This window comes from Apium graveolens, chromosome 6 (genome assembly GCF_009905375.1).
Source record: "Apium graveolens cultivar Ventura chromosome 6, ASM990537v1, whole genome shotgun sequence".
NCBI classification, from domain to species: domain Eukaryota; kingdom Viridiplantae; phylum Streptophyta; class Magnoliopsida; order Apiales; family Apiaceae; genus Apium; species Apium graveolens.
The window spans coordinates 101,917,270-101,941,846 of record NC_133652.1 but is presented as its reverse complement, the minus strand read 5'-3'; the positions used below and the strand labels follow the sequence as shown (position 1 = coordinate 101,941,846).

General features: G+C 36.9%; 1 non-coding gene across 1 annotated transcript; it reads right to left on the bottom strand.

Moving 5' to 3' along the window:
* Positions 1–24,112: 24,112 nt before the first annotated feature.
* LOC141669240 (small nucleolar RNA R71) lies at positions 24,113–24,219 on the bottom strand. The gene has a single exon (XR_012553530.1). It is a non-coding gene; the product is annotated as a small nucleolar RNA R71 (small nucleolar RNA).
* Positions 24,220–24,577: the final 358 nt, after the last annotated feature.

Here is a 24,577-nt window from a genome sequence, read left to right as displayed (position 1 = left end):
TTAAGGCTCACTAACAACATGAATCTAAATTATCAAAACTTCCAAAAAAAAATCAAAAGTGATTTACATGCATGCATGCTTTCGGATCTTTCAAGCCAAAGCAACATGATTTCCAAATAAATTTTTATCATAATTCAACATGCAAGTCTAACATGGATTACAACTAAATGATCAACTAGCATGCAAAAGGGTTTTATCAAGCTTTTACTATAAAATTCACGTTATCATCACAAAATACACAAAAATGTAACAAGGCAACAAAACACCATCCATTCGGCTCCTATCAAGTCATGGCCGAATGGATTAGGGTAAGAACAACATTTCATAAGTGTAACACTCTTATGTCTAGCCATTCTTGACCCTATGATACTATATCTCATGGTGAAAGCCTTAGATTCACAAGAATCAAGGAGGTTCACTTTGAGTTTAACAAAAATATCACCATGCAAGGTCAAAACATAGGTTTTTCACTCTAAACTTTTGAAATATATATAAGAATAACATATAGGGAGTAAAATTACTTGGATATAAGATGATTGTTTGAGTGAGAGTTGAAGAAAGAAGGGGATGGGGCTCGGTTTTGGTGGTTGCCGAGAGGGGAGGGGAAAAACCGAGAGGTGAGGGAGGAGGGAGGGAGAAGAGAGTGAAGTGGCGGGGTGAAGTGAGGTGATGATCACTTCTTGGACTTGTTTTTATGCATTGATTTGACTATAATGTGAGTGGGTTTGAGATTTTACAAGAGTAACCCTCCAATATAGTTAGGTAGATTTGCATGCAAGGGTAAAGGGGTAAATTGGTTAGCAAAATGTGAGTTAGTGGGGTTGAGAATGTCTTCTTTGCCCTTTGATTAAATAGAAGAGAGTTTGCATGCAAGGTCATTCATGTAATTTGATAAATATGACAACTAAAATTTATAATGATTTATTTTTATAAAATAAAATACAAGTTCAAAAATTATAAAATTTATACCATAAATTAACTTGTATTTTTAGAGACTTTATAAAATCATTTTCAAAATTTGTGAACAAAATGCCTTTTAAAAGAAGATTTTTCCAAAGCTTAGAATATTCCTTATAAATCAAAAATAAAGAAATTAAATAAACTCTTGCTTTGAAAAATCATATACTACCCAAAGCAAATTTATAATGCAGAAATTTTCACTCACACAAACGTACAATCATTGAATATATTTTCATTTGACTTAACATTATACCAAATTCACAAATAATATTACATAAAATGCCGGTCGTAACAGTGTATAATACAACTCATTATTTCAATGTAGCCAGTCAGCGAGGGTAAGGATTTTCAGGAAATCCCAGCAACAGCTTAGGGAGAGCAAAAGAAGGATCAACTAGTCAGACACAACACCACATTGAAAATCGAGAGGACACTACAAGAACATATCTGCTGAGACAAAGGGTTTGATGTCAATATTATTCCCAGAGTCTAGTTCTTAAGTGATCCAGATGGTGGAGTAATGATTAGCAGGGCTACTGAATGTGAATGTTTATTTCTCTAGTTTTCTATCTGAAGAAGAAACTGAGAAAGTTACAGAAGCTCTGATAGATCCAGATTGATTGGCTGATTGCAAAATAAGATGAACTCAATCAGTCAGGAAACAGATAGTAGGGAAGCTGGTATCCAAACCAAATGACAACAATGTAGTTGGTACAAGGATAACCAGAAGTCAAAACTGGATGACAATGGCATTGTTACGAGGGACAAGGCCAAACTGGATGCTAGGTTATTATCAGGAAGCAGTATCTGACAGAAAGCACCAGTGACGAGATTTGAGGATATAAGTACATATCAGGCACCTAATGCACATTCACACTTGGAATTGGACTCTAGTAGATGTGTACAAGTGTACTCCTAGTTGGTGAGTCAAAAGAGGAAGTCAATGCAAAGCAGTTCATGGACTTTGCAATAGCAGATCATTTGGACTCTGTATATCTTTTCTTCACAAGCTCACTTCAGGTTGGTATGAACTAGTATACTACTCAAGAAATCATCAAGGACATGGTATGGCACTCTAACTGAAGTTACAGTTTAAAATGAACTAGTAGAGTCGTCATATTAATAACTCTCTTATCACTAGACATAAACATAATGTTATATATGTGCTCTGATATAATGATAATGTTATATGTTGGTCTACTAATAAAAACTTGTACAATATTATTTGTTAAGTAATTGCAGAGTAGGTATGGAGGAGCATGTTGGGAAGGTTATAATTCTTTTTGGGATTACTTTAAGCAAGCGATTAGAATAATTCTTTTAGGAGCTCAAGCAAGCCAAAAGAACAATTCTTTTAGGAGCACAAGTAAACCAAAAGAATGATGGCAATACAAGTAAGTTAAGGATCTTTTGAAGATGCAAAATTTAGGAGATTCTGAACCTGCCAAGACTACTTACCAACAGAAACCACTAAAGCTTGATCAGTGCAACTCAGGTATAATGACAAGCTATAGAGGTATGACAAGCTCACTCTTTTACTCAAATGCTAATCGACAACATGTAATGTTCTCAAGATGCTAAAGTGCAAGGTTCTAAGTAGATCCTAGAGAATCTAATCTTATAGCTATTAACAAGATTATTAGATATCTTAAGGGACTACCAACTCTTGGAGTAAAGTACCCTAAAGATATTGTGCTTAACATGTTTGGCTATATAGATATAGATTACGCAGGTTGAAAGAAAGACAGGAGAAGCATCTTTGAAGCTGTCAAATTAAGTGACATGAGAAGCATCTCAGGAAGTTATCAACTTCGTGGACGAAGATTGATTTCTTGTTATGATAAAAAACAACCCAAAATCCAACAACACTGTGGAATACTCTATGACAAGGCAACTTTACACCAGGTATCATTTAATTCGAGAGCATGTCTTTTAGTTAAAGAGTTACTGACAGAAACATTTATTAAATCACTTGATAAAGTTAATTTTTCAAGACTGGTTTGTAAGTGTGGGATATCATTCATTGCATATTAGCTGGAAATCCCATCTGTAAGGAATTCTTCATATAAGTTCACAAGTATTAAATCTTCAATATTTAAAGGACTTGTGAATTTATCAGTAATCCAGTACCTCGTACTTAGTGCTACTATCTTGATTATCATGATTGCAATATCATATATATTTGTGGTAGTTAAGTATTATAGCATTAAGTTTGAATACTATTTTAACTGATTTAAATTATGACTGTTGTAACATCCGGTAAATATCGTATAATTATTTATATCAATGTATGATTTTTATGTGAATATTATATGAATTTTTGGTGAATTATCTGATGATTGATAATAATATTTGGATGTTTGTATATGATAAAATGTGAGTATATTAATTTTAATATGTCCAGAATAAAATATATATAATTAAGATATTTTTATGGTAATTTTTTGGAGTGTTATATGATTTTATAATGATTTATGTATTATTAGTTATTTTCTGAAAAATTATAAAATTATTTGATAAAGCCGGGAATCGTCTGATTTCAACCATTTTTACGTTTTTACAACCCGAAACTCTTCCGAAAACTCCTTCCTAACCTAATCTGGTAATTCCGGACATTTTCCGTGTTTTGACTTTTTCGATCCGGATTATGGTTTGACCCGTGCGCGGCCCGGTGCAAGATTTTCGATACGATAACCATTTCGATAAATCAACAAAACCCGTATTCTAGAGAGACGGGATATTTTTATATTATTTTCGTATATGGTGTTTTATGAAAAACCCGGTTTTGATAATTATCCAATTCTGGTATTAAATTGTATCGTTTTTATAGTTACTTAGCGGCTAAGTAATCTATTTTTGGATCATTTTGTAGTTACTTAGCGGCTAAGCAACTAATTTAACGATCCAGAATGAACCAATATTCCGTAAATATAAATAGCCAATTTCTTATTTCATTTATTTCGTTTATTCATTTGCAACCAGTTAAAAATACCGTAAATACAGAGAAAACCCTAGAAAACCGATATGTTCCTAAGAATCAATCGTACGAACGAAGGCGTTATCGAACTCCGATTCGGGCGTGCAACATATCAAAACGAAGCTCTCGAAATCTTCTTTCTGAATCAATCATCAGGTTTTGCCCAGAAATCAAGGTTATTTTCTTATTTAATTATATAAATTCGAATTATTTAGTGAATAAAATATGAATTTTTGCAGACTTGATTATTTGAGTGTTTTGATGATTCCATGTTGTAGAGCATGTTTTTCTGGTCAATTTCATATATTATACTTCAAAAATAGAGTTCAATATCATATAGAAATTAAGGTTTGATTTTCTAAAAATTATTTGAATATGTGTTCTTGGTGTTCTTGAAGAATTCTGAGAATCAAACTCAAATTTGAGGGTGATGCAGACCTCCGTTTTTGAAGTATGAGTAACCAAAATGTTCAGATTTTTATGCTCTTTCTGTTTATGCCATCAGATAATTCGAACGATAGGTAATTTGTTAATTCCTTAAATTAGGGTTTATGTCGAAATTTGGGGATTTATGATTTAGTGGTTTTTGATTGTTTGTGATGATATGAATAGTTTGTAATCGTTCTTGGCTTTATTTTGACACTGGAATAGTGATTTTTGGTTGAGTATTGACTGAAATTGGACCTCGCCGGATTTTGTTATTGTCGCCGGCTTTAATGGTTGTTACCGGCCGGAGACAACGATCCAGGAGTCGTTTTGCTTCCCTGTTGTTCAGTCTGTGTTGCTGGGTTAGTGTAGACTGATTTCGGCCTGAAAACCAGCAGAAATCGAGTCGTTTTTACCCAAAACCGGGCTTTGCTTGTTTATTTTCCGATGGCCGGAAATGCTCCAGGCGGTGGCTATGGCTGCCGGCCGCCGGAGTCGGGAGAAGGAGGAAGAAGATGGTGTAATTACCACTTTACCCTCCTAGTTTGCAGAATCTTATAAATCAGTCCCTGTGGTTTTAAAAATTTACAAAAATGATATTTCTGTTTCCAAAACTTTCAAAAATTATATTTTTTTATTTTATTTTCAACAAATGGTTTTTATTATTTAAAATTTCGAAAATCATTATTTTTAATTCTGAAAATTTATTTTAATTCCAAAAATAAATCCAAATTATTTAGTTAATTAATTTTAGTTGATAATTAATTATTTAATTGGTCAATTAATTTAAATATTAATTGATTAATTAATTTAATTAGTTATTAATTAATTTTAATTGATTATTTAATTATATTTAATTATTTAAAATTGATTTAAAAATTCTGAAAAATAGTATCGAGCTTTAAAATATTAATTTAAATTATTTTCAAGGCTCGATAATTATTTTGAAGTCAAATTCGGGTGTTCGAAGCCAAATATTTAATTATTAAATGATTCGGAGACCGTTTTAATTCCGAAAAATGTTCAAAAATTCATAATAAATCAACCGTTCGTCCGTTTAATACGAAACGAACGCCTCTAGACTCAGAAAAATATTCTGCTTCTTTTAAAAATATTTTCGAGACCTAAATTCTTTTGTATAAAAAAGGTGTTTGTTTGAGGAATTATTCTTAGTCGGTTATTGATCGATAAAATATTCTTTTTGACCTGATTTCAATTATAAACATATTAAGACCTATCTTTTGTCGATTCAACTTATGTGCTACATGAATTACGTGATTATGTGTTTTGTGGATAATATGATTACCTGCCCTATGTGTACGTATTATGTGAATAATGAGTCAGCATGTCTTTTAAACGTTATCTGAATGAGATGTGATTCTTATATATTATTATCGGGCGGGTAGACGATAGGGATAAGTGTATAGACTAGTCAATTATATATTGTCAGTTCATTGAATAGCATTATTTATGATAGATGCACATAGTGCGAGACGTTCAAAGCCAGATAGAGATTGTAGAAGTAAAGCCTGATTGTGTGTAGTACTGAAACGAGTGGATTCAGAATAAAGATAAACCTAAGAGGGTAAATGATAAGAAAAGTCAAGTAGCCTGTCAAGTGAAATGCAGATGCAACAGGACTGAGTGTTACGGCAGCTAGTTAAAAATCAGTAGATTATCAATTGAGGCAAGTATTCCCGAACTTTCTTTTAAATACTGCAAGTATTCCTAACCTTTCTCTTTAAATACTGCAAATATTTATTCGCTCCTATTCTAAGTTCAGAATAGTTAACTGTTTTATATTTTGCTGCAATTACTCTTATTATGCCAGTTCTTTTCATTATTGTTCCTATAATTCAATTGCTCTCTTGAGCAAATACCCATTCGTTCGGGTTATTTGCGAACCCTAATTTGGGATATTTTGAAATCAAAATGATTTGATATCAAAATGATTTGATATCAAAATACTCTACGGGCTGGACGGTTACTATTAGGACCAGTGATAAGCTGGATCCCATGAGTCAGGGATGAACCAGCCCCTTAGGCCCTAGTTGCCTGGGTACCCCATATGTCGGTTGGGTCTATGCAGTTGGGTATAGATCCGCACTGTATCCTGACTAATCAGCAGGTTATAGTGCATACGTTAGTTTTTAGTGTCCATTCTAATTTATTGTTGATCTCCATTAACGGCATTCCTTTCCAAATAATTCATAATTATAAATTTCAAAAGGATGAATTATTGAAACGATTACTGTCCTTTTACGGAAAAACGCGATTTATGATTAAAGGCCAATGAGGGCCGCTATTTTGTTCGCTCAACTATTTAAATATGTAAAGTCATTTTTAAAATCATACAATAATCGTTTCCAGGAATTTTCTGATCTGATATCTGGAAACCATTTATGATACTTGCTGGGCATTTTTGGCTCACTCTTGCTTTGTGAACTCTTATTTCTTTCAGTATCAAATGAGGGCAAGGTGAATAGCTTTTAGTAGACAGCAAAAGTGGTGAGATTCCAGCTGAAGAAATGTGGAAATGTTGGAGTGGTCAATACAAGGAAATTAGTAGTGAGGTAATGAAATTGTATTTAGACAATGTAAATTTTAGAAGGTTAGATTCTTATTTCATACTATAACCTGTAAGCGATCCTGAATATGAGGGGTTATCTGTAAATTATTTTATTATACAGGTTTTTATTATTATTTAAAAGTTGTGTAGTGACACCCAATCCTGACCCCGGATTTGGGGGAGTCACAACTGTAGAAAATTTCATTCTATATCAGGCTCATAGTTTGAATTGTATTAAAATAATAGTGATACTTTTAGTAGTATTTTCTAAGTCATGTGTATAAAACTCTCAATATTTTATATGCTTAGAAAGTATTTCTAAAATTACTAATTATCCAGAGAGTGATTGCCATTTATATAAGTCATATATCCTATTGGTGATTATTCAAGGATAATTATGAAAATATTTAAGTGCTAGTATCTAACTAATAGATATTTAGTATTTATTTATTATTTATTTTGGGTAGTTTGGATTATGGAATTTGAAGCAATTCAATAATTTTATTTGCTCCAAAATTCAAACTAACTTAAAATAAATAAGCAGCATGATTGATTATAACTAAATCTGTCAACAATTGATATCTAGTATATTGATTATAACTTATGTGTTATAAGTTAATTATGAGATTTTAGTTTTAGTGAATTTAGTGATGCTTATATCTCAAGAATTCACTGAAATCAGAATCATGATTGTAGCATGATTAGTTGTGTGCTAATTCTTGACTCATATAAGTCAATGATACTTAGTTAAGAGTTTAACTATGAACTAATTGTGAAGTATTAGTATTTATGACATTACTTAGAACTCCTCTAAGTAATCAATGTTTATCCTCAGTCACTTATACTAATATAAAAAGTGTAAAAATATCTCTTGAAGTACAACTATGGTCAATGAAGATTTTGCTTTATTAAAAGTAACCATATGTTGTCAAGTTAGAATAATTTTTATACTTATTTGCAAATTCCTAAACACTTTGATAATAGATGCAATACTCAATGGATTAAAGTATACAGAACTTAGAATATTTTTCTAAGATTGCAAACAGGTCAATGTTGGTTAATATTGCTTTATTTATCGAACCAATATTGTTTGAGATATTACAGTTGTTAGGAGTTAACAATTGTATGATATATGAAATTAAATGCTGATGTCTTTTTGATTATTAATTGGTATTTAATTCATTGATATCTTATTTTAATATTTAAAATAGGATGCAACATAATTATTGGTATCGGAAGTACTTGACAAGTATCAGACAATGATATATTGTTAATATTTTATTATAGATAATTGTGAGATTTTAAGTTCTAGTGGATATATATGAGTTGCTACATCTAACAGGTTCACTACAATTTGAAATTAGTAGCATAGTCAGTCTTATTAAGATTATATATCAATAAACAATTTTGTTTATTATAATCTTATAAAGATAGATTATGGAGCTTTTGACATGAATGCGAATTACTTAGACTTTACCCTAAGTGATTAATTTATCACAAGATCATGCATATACACATATACATCACAACAACAGTTATACGGGTAGAAAACTTGCCTGAGCGACTGGGGGTTACAAATGGCTTGGGACGAGTCTGGTAACCTATAAACAACATATAAGTTGGAATTAAACCAAAGTCACTTATGAATCTATACTTTAACCAATTTAGACTCTAACGCTCGCTTTGCGCTTAACGATTCACTTAAGTCACTCGAGTACCCTCGGCTCCACCATTTTAATAAATTAACCATTACGAGTTTTAAGGAGATTCTTCCGCGAGTGTCTTACCAACTGCCTATTACACTTTACTTAAATTTTTCATACTCCAATTAGTCCTTTAAGGTCTTTAACCTATGTTTCAAAGTAAGGCGAGGGGTAATGGTTCGTTCGTGAAACGTCGTTACTTAAAACGGCTGTTTCTCCTAAACCGTACATCGGAATCAAACGAACCACATATCAAAACGAAGCTCGTAACATGAACTATCTAATCATGGCAATGATCAAAACCTAGCAGGGAGTTCTCGGGTCCTAATGTTAAGAACAAAACAGCCTAAAGTAAATCAGACATTACGACGGCTATGTTTACGCGATTACCCAAATTTAAAACACTCCAATTCAACCCATAATCAATCCACAATCACAACCCAATCAAAACTCCATCCATACTACATCATAATAGCCCCAACAACTCAACATTAACAATTTATACTTATTCTTAAACTTGAATTTAACTACACTTAAGTTCATTAATCAACAATCCAAGAACTACCACTCCAAAAACTTCACAAAATCAACTAATCTCTACATTTACAACTAGAAAACCTCTCATGAATTATAACAACAAAACTAAACCTAATTATTCAAATAAAGTTAGGGTTTGGAGGGGTTATACCATCCTTGGAGAGTGGAAATCTAAGAGAATGGCTTGGAATCACCCTTAAAGTCCTTATCCAAGCTTAATCTAAACAAAACTTCAAGAACAAAAAATTTACTTCTTGAAAAACACTATTCACCATCTTCTTCCATGATTTTTAGGAAGAGATTGTGAATGATTTAGGAGCTCAAACTTATAGGATATCCATAACTATGCATAAGGAGTCTTGGATAATTACCTTGTGATTTAACAAAGCTTGGAACTAGGATTTTGATTTTTCTTTCTTTGAAAAGAAGAAAAAGTCGATAGCTCATTGGTTGAAGAAATAAATGATTTTGTGTTTTGGGTGAAATGATTGTTGGTTGGTTGTTTTTAGCTTGATTTTGATTAATTACCTTTTTAACCATGAACTTTGTGTGGTTTTAAATCAACCACACCTCCTTCCCCCTTATGTCATGCTTATGTCACCTTGTTATGTCATCATCCCTTACTTGCCCTCTTCTTATTGGTTTGATGACCTCATCATCACTAACCTCTTTGATTAGCTTCTAATTACTTGGCTAATGACCGCTGATCTGTTATACGGTTCGCTTAACTTTCGTTCTCGTTTATCGTTTGAGGGATCATACCCGGGATCTTATTACTTAGGTTCCCTTAACCTTTATCAATACATTATATTCCTTTTTATGATCCTCTATTAAAATCCTTGAATTTAAATCCGTTTTATCCTGTTATCTTATACTCAATTCTTTCGATTTCTGGTGGATTTCCGGGAAAAATCAAAGTGTTCGGATTTGGATTCTGACGATCTTTACATACACTTATATATCATATAGAGTACCAATAAAATCTCAGAATATCCATATAAGAACCCCTACATAGTGTGGCATGAAAAGTTTTCTTGTTCAGAAATATCAGCAAAAACACTATTCATAAGGGTTACAAAAAGTTCAAAATTTTGGGGTTATTACAGTCTCCCCTCCTTATAAGGATTCCGTCCCGGAATCAAATAGAAAACAATTGGGGGTACTTTTCTAGCATTGCGCTCTCTAGTTCCCAAGTTGATTCTTCCACATTATGATTCTGCCATAGCACTCTGACTAGCTTGATCACTTTGTTCCGAAGCACCTGCTCCTTCTTATCCATAATCTTTACTGGTTTCTCCACGTAAGTCAGATCTGGTTGCATATCCACATGCTCGTACTCCACTATGTGTCTGGCATCCCGATGATACTTCCTTAGCATTGACACATGGAACACATTATGAACTTGTTGTAGGTTCGGGGGTAAGGCTAGCTCGTAAGCCAACTTCCCAATCCGTCTTAGTATCTCGAAAGGTCCAATGTATCTTGGGCTTAGTTTTCCTTTCTTTCCGAATCTCATTAACCCCTTCCAAGGGGATACTTTTAGTAGTACTAAGTCCCCTACTTCATACTCCTTGTCCTTTCGGGCTAGGTCTGCATATTTCTTCTGTTTGTCTTGGGCTGCTACCGGCCGTCCTCTGATGAGATCCACTATGTCTTTGGTCCTTTGGACCACTTCGGGTCCGAGCATCTTCCGCTCTCCTACTTCATCCCAGTATAAGGGAGATCGACACCTTCTTCCGTACAGGGCCTCATAAGGCGGCATTCCGATGCTAGCATGAAAGCTATTGTTATAAGAAAACTCGATCAACGGCAAGTGATCATCCCAACTTCCTTTAAAGTCTATTGCGCAGACTCTCAACATATCCTCTAGTGTCTGGATGGTCCTTTCACTCTGCCCATCCGTCTGGGGATGGTACGCGGTACTCATATTTAACTTGGTCCCCGCACATTCTTGAAAGCTCTTCCAAAATCTGGAGTTGAACCTGGGGTCTCGGTCTGAGACAATGGACGCTGGGACTCCATGTCGCGTCACTATTTCCTTAAGGTAAATGTCCACCAGTCTATCGACTGTGTATCTCTCATTGATAGGAATGAAATGAGCTGACTTTGTCAGTCGGTCTATAATCACCCATATGGCATCATGGTTGGCTTTCGTCTTTGGTAAACCGACAACAAAATCCATGGCTATCTGTTCTCATTTCCATTCGGGAATCTCCAGGGGTCGTAAAAGTCCACTGGGTCTCTGGTGCTCTGCCTTTACTCTTTGGCAAGTCAAACATTTGCTTACCCATTCTGCTACGTCCCTCTTCATGTTGGGCCACCAGTAATACTCCTTCAAATCCCTATACATCTTGGTGTTTCCCGGGTGAATGGAATACCTTGAACTATGGCTTTCATCCAAAATCTCATCTTTAAGTTCTTGAACGTTCGGAACCCAAATCCGGTAGGAGTACCTCATTATCCCTTTATTATCTCTCTCAGTATGGATCTATTCTCCAGTCATTGATTCTCTGCCTTCATTCATTACTTTCTCTTGGCACAATCTAATCTTTTCCAATAACTCTGGCTGCATCGAGATCTCAAACAGCTTTTCAGTTCCGGTTCCGGTTACCTTTACTTCTATTTCCATTTTCTCGAAATCCTTTATCAATTCTTCCGAAGTCGTTATCATTCTGAGTCTTTCCTTTCTACTAAGGGCATCAGCCACCACATTGGCTTTCCCCGGATGATAGAGAATCTCACAATCATAGTCCTTGATTAGCTCTAACCATCTCCTCTGGCGCATGTTGAGCTCTTTCTGCATAAATATGTACTTGAGGCTCTTATGGTCTGTGAAAATCTCGCACTTCTCTCCATACAAGTAGTGCCTCCAAATTTTTAGGGCAAAAACTATTGCCGTGAGCTCAAGGTCATGAGTAGGATATCTAATCTCGTATTCCTTCAGTTGTCTCGATGCATACGCAATCACTTTACCGTGCTGCATAAGCACACACCCTAATCCTTTGTGCGACGCGTCACTATATATCATAAAATCTCCTTTTCCGTCTGACAATGCCAACACCGGGGCCGTTACCAACCTTTTCTTTAATTCCTGAAAACTGTTCTCGCATTTTTCCGTCCATTCAAACTTCTCTGTCTTACGAGTAAGTCGTGTCAAAGGGGCTGCGATCTTCGCAAAGTCCTGTACAAATCTACGATAGTAGCCGGCCAATCCTATGAAACTCCTTACCTCTGTGGGTGTGGTTGGCCTTTCCCAATTTGAGACCGCCTCTATTTTGGAGGGGTCGACCAATACTCCTTCCTTATTGATCACATGACCTAAAAATTGTACTTCATTCCGCCAGAATTCACACTTCGAGAATTTGGAAAATAACTGTTCCTCTCTGAGTATTCCTAGAGCTATCCCCAAATGCTCTGCATGTTCTGCCTCAGTCCTTGAGTAGATTAAAATATCATCGATAAAAACTATCACACACTTGTCCAAGTACTTCTTAAATACTCTGTTCATTAAATCCATGAAAGCCGCTGGGGCGTTGGTTAATCCAAAGGACATTACCAAGAACTCATAGTGCCCATACCTGGTACGGAACGCGGTCTTGGAAATATCTTCCGGTTTAATCTTTAGCTGGTGATATCCAGTTCTCAGGTCAATCTTGGAAAAATAAACAGCATCCTTTAGCTGGTCGAACAGATCGTCTATTATAGTTAGCGGGTACCTGTTCTTTATGGTTAGCTTGTTAAACTCTCGATAGTCGATGCACAGCCTCATGCTCCCATCCTTTTTCTTAACAAATAACACTGGTGCTCCCAACGGAGACACACTGGGTCTGATCATACCCTTATCCAAGAGTTCCTGCAATTGGGTAGCTAATTACTTCATTTCTAATGGGGCTAACCGGTAAGGTGCCTTTGAAACTGGCGCCGTCCCTGGAGCCAACTCAATAGCAAATTCAATCACTCTATCGGGTGGTAATCCCGGAAGGTCTTGTGGGAATATATCTTCAAATTCGTTGACTACCGGAATATCTTGTAAGTTGGGCACCTCCTTCTGCGTGTCTACCACATAAGCTAGGTAAGCCTCGTTTCCTTTTCATAGCATCCTTTTGGCCTGGGCCATAGTCAAAAATTTCTGCGTCTGCCTCTTTCCTCTAAATATGACTTCTTTCTTTCCTGGGATATTTAACTTAACTTTCTTCCCCTTACATTCTATCTGAGCATCATTGCTAGATAGCCAGTCCATTCCCAAAATTACATCGAACTCCCCTAATTTAAAAGGAATCAGATCAACACTAAAATATTGTTCCCCTATGCCTAACTCACAGGCGGGGTGAATCTTGTTAACAGGAATAACTTCATGATTGGCTATTTCTACTTGTAAGGGTTCTATCAAGGGTTCAGCCTTAAGTCTTAATTTACGCGCAAAGTCTCTTGATTTAAAAGATTTAGTTGCTCCCGAATCAACTAAAACATTTGCACTAGCTGAATTTAGAGAAAGGGTACCTGCTATGACATCTGAGTCTTTCATAGCATCCTGGACTGTCATGTTGAAAGTCCTCGTAGTAGGTGGCTTATTAGAAGCAGCCCTTCTTGCTCCTGAAGCTGCTGGTTTATTCCCTGGGCATTCCCTCCTCATGTGGCCTGGTCTTCCACACTGATAACAGATGGTGGTCAGGCTGACACTAGGGGGTTGCGAAGTACACTTGTTAGAATAGTGATCCTCTCGACCACACTTAAAGCAGGTTACTGGCTTCCCCTTACATTGCCCAGAATGCATCCTACCACAAGTGTTACAGGCTGGTAATGGGGGTCGAGACTGGTTGGAATAGGACCTTCCTGACTTTTGGCCGCTCTGGCTCATATTCACACCCATTGGCCGCTTAAACCCAATACTCTTTCCCGGTAGGGACACTGCTCCTCGATTAAATCTAGTTGGGAAGCTCCCTCCTGCGGAACCTCCACCCATGCTCATACTTTTCCTCTTTATTCCCTTCTTCTCTCTTTCTTTCTGCATCTGTTCACTTCCGGCTTCTACAATTATTGCCTTTTGCACCGGAGTGGCATAATCATTAAGCTCAAGGATTGCCACCCTATTCTGAATCCACGGTTTCAGTCCCTGCTGAAACCTCCTAGCTTTCTTTTCCTCGGTGCTCACAAACTCCGGAACAAACCTTGATAACTCAGTAAATTTTGCTTCGTACTCTGCTACGGATAAGTTATTCTGCTTTAGCTCCAAGAACTTGAGCTCCATCTGGTTCTCCATAAACCTCGGGAAATACTTTCCCAAAAACAACTGGTTGAACCTCTCCCAGGTTATGATAGCATCTGTCTCCATGTTTTTCTTGGCCTCCCACCAGTAGTTGGCCTCTCCTTTCAGAAGGTAGGTAGCAAATACAGTCTTCTGTGCCTCATCGGTACTCAGAATCTCAAAGGATTTCTCCATTTACTTTAGCCATGCCCTTGCCTCAACTGGGTCAGCTGATCCGTGGAACTCAGGGGGCTTAAGGGACTTGAAAGCCCTGAAAGAGTTTGCCACATCATTGTTATTTCCTTGAGGGGGTGGGTTGGGTTGACGTTCCAAGTTCTGCCTTAGTAATTGCATGAACTGGCCCATGGGATCCATGCCTGGGTTTGGTACTGGTTGCTCAACCTCAGTTTCTCCTTCTTCAGCCTCTATCTCAAATCCCTCAACATCATATGTTTCATCCTCCTCTTACAGGGAGTCATCCTGTTCAGCATAATCCTCATCTTCCTCTTCACTGTGTTCCTGGTTCCTATCGTCCTGGTTATGGCTTCCCTGGTCCTCAGATCCAGGGTTCGCCCTAGTTCCAATCTTTCTTGGCGGCATGATACTGATAAATATTTGGGAAATTTAATGTTAGGTCACAATCATACACAACATTGTGCCTTGCACAGTTCTATAATGGGAGGAATGTATCTCGCAATTCTATTATATTATGACAGTTCTAATAAGAAGTGCAGTAATAACAATGATAAAAACAGTGATCTCGTCACTAAGGAACTGAACTGAAAGGAAACAAATATATACATAATGCGAGAAATACATAGTTTGATCTGGTCAAAAGTACAACAGTGCTACAGCCATCTGCCCAAAAGTGATACACAAGAGTCTATCTGTCTAGTCAGAAAAAGGGATGCTATATACAAGTCAACTATCCCGGAAAATTGGCTCTTACTAAGGCCTCGACTAACTAGACAACTAGACTATCCCATCGCCGGTCCTGAATCACACACCGGAGCGGGTCAGCTCCCATACCCTTTCCATCGCACGACGGAAGATATAGTCGGCCTGTCGCCTGGAGATCGTACCATGCATGTCCCCCTGGAGCGATCTGAGTCTCGCTCGGGACGTGAGCTCTATCCCCGTCAGCTCCCTCCTCAAGGATCGGGGTATAGCAGCCCTAGTCTCATAAGCTCGGGTACGCCTACCCGCCCTCTCCGCATCCAACTCCCTCCTGGCCTCATCCAGTCGGGCCTCAGCAACAACCACTCGGGTCCTCAGTACATCATGAACATAGCCGTGGGCTAACAAAGACTGCCTATGGGCAGGGTCGAGAGGTGGTGAATCCGGAGCCGCTGGGGGTGCCTCCTCGGTCTGCCTAGGCTCGGGAGTATGGGTCTCTGAGCTATCAACATAGGGGCTCCAAGATAGTGGTGGAGGGGTAGGAGCTCTGACCACCGGGAGTGTGGGTAAAGGGGTACCAGTGTACACTACCATAGCTCCGACACGCTCCTCAGCTACTGGGACCTCATCTGAGTCCTCCTCATCTGAAATAGCAATGACCTCTGTCTCTGACTCCTCTGAGGGGTCCTCCTCATCCTCCTCCATCTCAGGCTCCTCCTGATCCTCGTCATCTAGCAGTGCCTCATCATGCTCACACTCGAACATCTCAGGGTCCTCTATCTCATGTGCCTATACATTAAACGAGCTAAGTTACTATCATGATACTTATAAGGGTTCCCGTAAGGGTTTTAACTGTCAGCGCTACTTTAAGTAGTCCGACCATGAACTTGGCAAGAGTTCTTATTATCTTTGTGAGTTTATTATTATATCGTCGCATCATCTCTGAGGTTTATAACGCTTAGCTCTGATACCATTTCTGTAACACCCCCAGATCCGGGTCGTCACGGTCTTTCTCTCCACAATATCACTTAACTTAATTAATAAATAACCTCATGATGTGACCCCTACACTAACACACACCACAACCCGTTATAGTCTCATAGATGAAATTGAAATAAGTACAAGTCCTTGAATCCACAATTTAAAAGTTATTACAACCCAAAATGATTACTTGATAAGTTTACAGTTAATTGCCATTATCTGCCACAAGTTATAATTATACAAAATTTGGTTCCCAAAAGTAGAAGGTCTGATCTACAGATAGATCTACCTCTGCAGCTATAGCAGCTATGATCTCAACGGGAATGCGTGGGGGCTTCCCACGCTCTTGCGCTGGGTCTGCTTGAGTTTGGCCATCTTTCCTAACTGTTGTTGTGTGATGAAGAAATAAAGCAAGAGTGAGCATTACAGCTTGCAAGATAATATATAGTGTAAACAATAATGCAAGTATCTAAATGGATAACTTACTAAAATCCTTTATCAGGTGTATGATAATTACTTACTGGATATAAGCAAAAACAAGGGATGAAGTTACCAAATACTTCACTATACTTATATCATTTATAAAGCTACTTGAACTACCACTGTTCAAGGTATAAGGAGCTTTCAACAGTTCATCACCTAGATGAGACTACAAGACAAGATTTGAATAGATTAAATCTTTGTATAAGGAGCTACTTATATGATTGTTGGTTGGTTGTTTTTAGCTTGATTTTGGTTAATTACCTTTTTAACCATGAACTTTGTGTGGTTTTAAATCAACCACACCTCCTTCCCCCTTATGTCATGCTTATGTCACCTTGTTATGTCATCATCCCTTACTTGCCCTCTTCTTATTGGTTTGATGACCTCATCATCACTAACCTCTTTGATTAGCTTCTAATTACTTGGCTAATGACCGCTAATCTGTTATACGGTTCGCTTAACTTTCATTCTCGTTTATCGTTTGAGGGATCATACCCGGGATCATATTACTTAGGTTCCCTTAACCTTTCTCAATACATTATATTCCTTTTCATGATCCTCTATTAAAATCCTTGAATTTAAATCCTTTTTATCCTGTTACCTTATACTCAATTCTTTCGATTTCTGGTGGATTTCCGGGAAAAATCAAAGTGTTCGGATTTGGATTCTGACGATCTTTACATACACTTATATATCATATAGAGTACCAATAAAATCTCAGAATATCTATATAAGAACCCCTACATAGTGTGGCATGAAAAGTTTTCTTGTTCAGAAATATCAGCAAAAACACTATTCATAAGGGTTACAAAAAGTTCAAAATTTTGGGGTTATTACAGCTAGGTCATCAGTTTGTGTCATATCAAATCATTTATCTTTTTAGGCATAAAAATAGACTTGTGCACTCGAACAGTTTTAAGGGAAAAATCAAACTTCTTTCTACAGTGGTGATTGCTTATTTCATTAAAATCTTTTGAAATCACTATTGTACATCATTTCTCCCAAAAGATTAAATGCATAATTTTCATTCATTATAGATCTTAAGTGCATTTTATCTCTATATTGCCATATGCTCTGTGATGCAGGTTCAGCCTCCAACGGCATTCTTTCATTGATAGTCATGAGGTTGAAAACCCACAACTTCTATCCCAGACTGTAAAGACAAACACAGAAACAGAATGAACCAACACTCTCTTATCACTAAAATGAAGTATGAATGAGCGTGAGGAAGAAAGTGCCTTAGTGCACCACATAAGGAAGGTTCTGAAGTCAACCCAGCAGCTCTGTCTCTTACAAAGATGAGTAGTATTTAAACCGAGACAACTACTAGCCTGCATACATCTTCTCAAAAAGATGTAATGGCTGAAAAGGCACAAAAACAGTTACTAGATTCATCCTCTCAACAGGGTGCGTCTATTGAAATTCTCCTGTCGGCCAGGGTATCCGATGTAGTGTCACCACCTCAAACATAAACAATTCTTGATGCACAAGGAAAGGTTACACACACAAAGGATGAGTTGACGGAAACAAGAGTTTCAACATTTTACGGTCAGATTCGATTGTTCAAGGTTCTTTAATAGACCAATTGCCTTTACAGGTGTTAGGAGAGGATACTGATCCAATAGCCATATGTCAGTGGTCAGTGTCTACCTCCCCAGGACTAATAAACCTGGATGTATCTGCGGATAGTGGATCTGACAAAGGTGTTGATCGGCAACTTGTTGACAATGATTCAGATATTACCTGATGAGTCACAAGGAAATGTCTTCACAGACATTAGAAGGAAACTTTGATCTTTATGCTAAATTCTTTGGATAATTGTTTACCTTCCCAGAGTTCAAATCTGGAACCCTAAAAGGGAAACTAGCAACTTGTAGATTATAACTCAGATTCATCTGACGAGTCTAACAAGGATGGGGATTTGCGAACTCCCATTGCACCACATGTGACCTCCTTAAGGATGGCTAAGGTGATTTTCCTTGCAGGTACAGCTGAATTTTGGAGCTATGAGAGGAGTGATACACTTGTGAGAATGAGTGTAAACACGAGTAGAGAGAAGAGTGAAACACTTGTGAGGTACACAAAATAGAATCACACACTCATAGTGAGGAAGAAAGACAAAAACCATATCCCATTCCCTATCCCTAAACATGGTTCTTGATACTTTGGGTCTCGAATCTGTTTATGATTGGAACCCAACTCTTAGGGACCTAACATTTACAGATTAGATTAGAATACTTTGGGACCTTTGGGAGCTCACAATTGGTAACACTTGGTGATCTCACATTTGGGAGGTATAAGGACTTGGGAAGATTGGTTAACACGATGATCAACAGTGAAGTCATACTTGCAGCATTTAAAGGGACATGGTTGATCAGACTCTGACTTGTTATTTCTTTTCCAACCAAGTAAAATATGAGAACTCCTTCAGATGACAGCATACATTCCTTCTCTAAGGGGGAGATAAAAGCTTATATAATAGTTTGGAGGATTCCTCAACTAAGGGGGAGAGATAGCAGGAAGGAGGAAAAAGGTAAAGCATATGTACACTACACCACACCATTGTTGTTTGTAGCTACGGATCCTATTGTACGGGAGAGGTGGTAAACACAAGGTGATTTTCTAGTGATCAGAAGAAGTGGTTTGGTTTATCACTATTCTTCATAAGGGGAGAAGTTGTTTTCCAAAAGGGAAGTACCATTGGTTTTTAATCTACGGATCCTATTGTACGGGAGAGGTGGTAAACGAAGGTGATCTCCTTTAAGCAGTTGATTCTCATAGGGGGGAAGCAAGAAAGATATGCGCTTCTCAACAGGAAATGTGGTTGTACAAAAGAAGCTGCTGATGATTACTTCAAGACTGAGAAGTATTATCTGGCAGAGATTTGAAGAACCAAGGAAATGAAGATGAAACTACTTGAAGATCATTTCAGTGCTAGAGGAACAAGCACCTTCCATTTCAGTTACTCAAGAAATCTGAAAATGCAGTATTTGATCCAGAAAACCAGTAGCATTATTTACAAGTCCTGGTACTTTACTTTTTCTAGTTGTTAGTTGAGTTATCCTCTCTATTTAATTTGTTTGTTAAGTTTAACAATCAAATAGGGGAAGATTGTTGGTGAGACTGCGTAGCTGTATGAATAGTTACGTAATAACTCAACACGATAACAACACTAGAATATGACAGGTTAATAATACTATGTCTACACAAGAAATCAGGAAGAATGAATATAAGGCAAATACAAAGAATCTGAAGATTAGAAGAAGGCCTAAAGTCTGTCTACAGGTCACTGAAAGAAGTTTATTAATATGATCATGCCTCAGTGAAGAACAAACGTTAAAGACTTTCAGGGTTTCAGAAATGTTGAAGATTCAGTATACAAGTGCTACCGGAAGATTTCAGTGTATTGGCATTGATTGAAGAATAGACAGTGTTCGAAGCATAGGAATCTGAAGAATTGAAGACAGGGTATAGACAGAGGTTAATGAAGACATTGTCTAAGAGTACCATAAAGGATTCCACCGAAAGTACAATTGTTTATTGACAGTCAGTGTCTGAAGCAATAAAGTTGAGGCAAGCTTAACAATGTAATCAAGGTTATAATACGAAGACCTGAATCGGGGTTAGTCGTCTGTGAACCAGACCAGTTGCACCAGGCGTCAACAGCTCGTGAAAGGAATCTGGTTATTATTTATAGAAGAATTGTTAAGTTGAGGAACATACTTGGATTGAATATTTATATGTTAAAGTACGAGAAGAGGTGCGCGGGGTATACAACTAAACAGCTCAGGGGACTGGCGAAACTCAAAGTTTAATTGGTAAATTAAATTAATTTATTTAATGGACTTTAATGTAATTTATTTAATAAACTTAAAATAATTTATTTTATTAAATTTAAATAAGTTTATTTTATAAATCTAAATTAGTTTATTTATATAAGTTATATTTAAGTTTATTTTATAAATTAATTTAATTACAATTTACACTTAAAAAGAAATAGAAAATAAAAAAAAAAGAAAAATAGAAAAAGAAAAAAAAGAGAAAACAAAAAAAAACAAAAAGAAAACAAAAAGAAAAAGAAAAGAAAAATAATCAAAAGAAAACAAACGGGTACAAGGTTTTTGTGTTTGTTGAGAACAATTAAGTACACATACTTGTACTAAGTGGTGTAGTTGTCGCCACAGACAAATGTCCCCCCCTAGTGTCGCCACAAAGACACATAAATATACTAAGGTAAGCTCCTCCCCCTGTCGCCACTGAAAAGTTGCACCTGTCGCCACAGAGCTCCTCTCTCCTCAGCCACACATTATTGGATAAAAGACTACATAATTGCAGCAGAAAGAATAGCCATTCATTATTTTTCTGTTCATCTTCTCTCCCAAAAGAGAAGTGAAAATGGCAGCATTGATTTACAGAGAAGCTCAAGCTATTTGTATATCCGTTTAACTTCTCACCGGAGTAACGTTAAAATGCCCGATTTAACTCTTATATATTCTTAGGGGCATTATAATTGTTACCCGGTAATTAAATCCTAGTACAAATAAAAGCTAGATCATTATATAGGATTTGATTTGTAAATCATTATAGTAGCTAGGAACTTTGTTGTTCTTAGATTGTAGCCGGTTAATTTATTTACCGGAGTGTAGCGACGCCCTCGAGGATTTATATACAAATATATATTTCCCCGAATATCTTATGTTCCTTGTATTTCTCGTTCCAAACACTATTCCTCTCAAGAACATGAAACCACTAATCGAGCACTAAATATTTTATCCGCTAAAGATTCGAAAGAATTTTTAATTTAATGATTATCGTATTCAACCCCCCTTCTACGATAATTCGGGACCTAACAATTATTTATATAAATTCTAAAATTTATTAAATATAATTAACTGATTAATTATATTTATTCTACATCATGAGTGATGCTTCTCAACATATCGCGACTATCCGGATAATATGAATTCACTTCTTAGAATACCAAGAATCCGTCAGTGACTAGTTACTGTACAATAAATTCCTTCTACCCTTACAATATCCTGATTAAATACAAGGCATGGATCTCGTGGCAGGCCTATCAAATTTAAATATATGATTTCTTAGTCATAATGCAAAGTTCATATTAATGCAAATTTGAAACTCATTTCTAATTTCATACAGAGATTCCAGAACTCGCATACTAAGAATAACGTAGGATATTCTCTTCCTATACTAGAAGGGGTAGATCCTCTATTGACGTTAACTATTGATAAGTGGCATTTTATACCACTTAGAACGTCTTATAATAGCTTGAATTGGTGTCTTGAAATCAAGTATTTTGTGTATTTGATGTGTTATTCTAGTGTTTGTGCATTTCAGGGTATTAATTACATTTCGGAAGAGATTTCATCAATAATAAGCCTTGGCATGTGTTTAGCATTGCAAGTGGGATGATATGAGCAGATTGCAGCGAAGAAATGGGAGAAAAACATATCAGTTTCCAGTAAGGGCTGAGCGCCCGCTCAGGTAGCTGAGCGCCCGCTCAGGAATGCTGAGCGGCCGCGCAGGGTCGGAATTTTAGAATTAATATTTTAGACTCCTATTTCTGTTTGACTTCCAACTTCTGAGTTAGATGGGCTTTATGGGACTCCTATATAAGTAGATTTCAGAAATGTTTCAAAAAGGTTGGATCGTAGTATTAATCGAAGAGCAAGGAGATAAGGAAGAAGACCGTTTTAGCACACCGCAACGAAGAGGAAGCATATTTTCTTGTGATTCTTTATTTCGTTGTAACGTTGGAGGCTAGTTTTCTTTACTTTGAACCTATTTACTCTTGTGACGTACTCTGGTTTAATATAAGTAGTTTTAGTTATTATTCTCGTGTGTTATTATCATGTTTTCATATGAACCCATGATGACGATGAGTGCTATCATGGGCTAATCGTGATCATGGGGTCATAACGGATTTAACATGGAATTCTTTAGTTAGTTGTTTAATACCTTAGTGTGTGATGATTGTATGATATCTAGTATTAGTTGTGCGTATTCGTCTTATGTGCATCGCGAACATATAAGATAGGGTGTTAATCTCTTATGAAGCGATGGTGGATGTTGAGATTTAGAACTTGCCATGCTAGCATAGGTTCATGTAAGAGTATGCATGATTAGTGGGTAACTCTAACCGTTTTATTCGCCCTGTGTAATCAAAAGGAATAACTTGTGCTTAAATCGTTATGTTGTCAATTTCTGTAGACATATCGGGACTCAACATAATTAATGCCTATTCAACTTCTATCTTAATTGTGGATGCTTGGTAGAATGGTATTAGTACAATGAAAGTTGGCTTTTATCAGTTTCGTGTTATTTGATCAATATCATCACTGTTGCATGCTAAGGGTAATAACAATGACTATTGAAGGAAGTAGTAATGAAGTTGTGATCTCATGAGTGTTTTAATATTGTTAATTCAAGTGTTAATTAAGTGTTTAATTCTCGTAGTTAATTGTAGTTAATAATTAGTTAATCAAATCTAAGTGTTATTGTCTTAACATTGAGAAGTAATCATACATTGGTGAGTGAGTTTAATTGAACATAATTAGTTTGAGTCTCAATGGGAACGAACTAGAAAGTATTCTTATTACTTGTGAACGCGTATACTTGCGTGTGTTATTAGCGTGTGTTTTCGCCCTAACAAGTTTTTGGCGCCGCTGCCGGGGACTCGGCGTATTTGTGTAGTTTATGTACTTACCATCATTGGTCATTAGGACTCAGTGATTAAGATGTGTTACTTATTGTTTCCGGTTGTGTTTCAGGTACTTTAGCGAGCATTTATGCAAACTCGTTCTCGTACTCGCAAGAGGACTTTAGATACGACTGAGGAGACAAACGAAGTTCTTGATATTCTGGAGAAGATAGATTTTGAAGATTCGGATTCCGGAAGTGAGCAGAAAGAACCATTAATCATGGGTGATCGTATTGTTCCGGCAGATCCAGCTCTTATGGATTTTTCTCGGCCTAAAATTGATGACATTCAGTCCAGCATTCTTCATCCGGCCATTCAGGCTAACACCTTTGAAATCAAGCCAGGCACTATTCAGATGGTGCAGAATTCTGTTTCTTTCGGAGGTGCTACGACTGAAGACCCCAACATACACATAAGGAATTTTGTCGAGATCTGCAGTACTTTCAAATATAATGGTGTGACTGATGAGGCTATCAAGATGAGGCTTTTCCCATTCTATCTAAGGGATAAAGCTAAGGACTGGTTACATTCTGAACCAGCTGGGTCTATCACTACTTGGCAAGATCTAGCGTAAAAGTTTCTGGTGAAGTTTTATCCAATGGCGAAGATTGCTGCTATGAGGAGTGCTCTTACTCAGTTTGTGCAGCAACCTACAGAATCTATGTGTGAAGCTTGGGAGCACTACAAGGAGATGTTGAGAAAGTGTCCACATCATGGAATGCCTGATTGGATGGTGATCACTGGTTTCTAAAATGGTTTGGGGGCCCAATTTCGGCCCATGCTCGATGCAGCAGCTGGAGGCGCCCTGTGGGCCAAAAGCTATACTGAGGCTTATAATCTTATTGAGACTATGGCTGCAAATGAGCATCAAAACCCAACTCAAAGGATGATGCCTGGGAAGGTAGCAGTTATTCTGGAAGTCAATGCAGCTACAGCTATTGCAGAGCAGCTCCAAGCGCTGTCTATGAAGGTTGACTCTCTAGCCACCTATGGGGTCAATCAGATAGCTATGGTCTGTGAGCTTTGTGTAGGTTCTCATGCTACGGATCAGTGTTCTCTTGTTAACGAATCTGTTCAG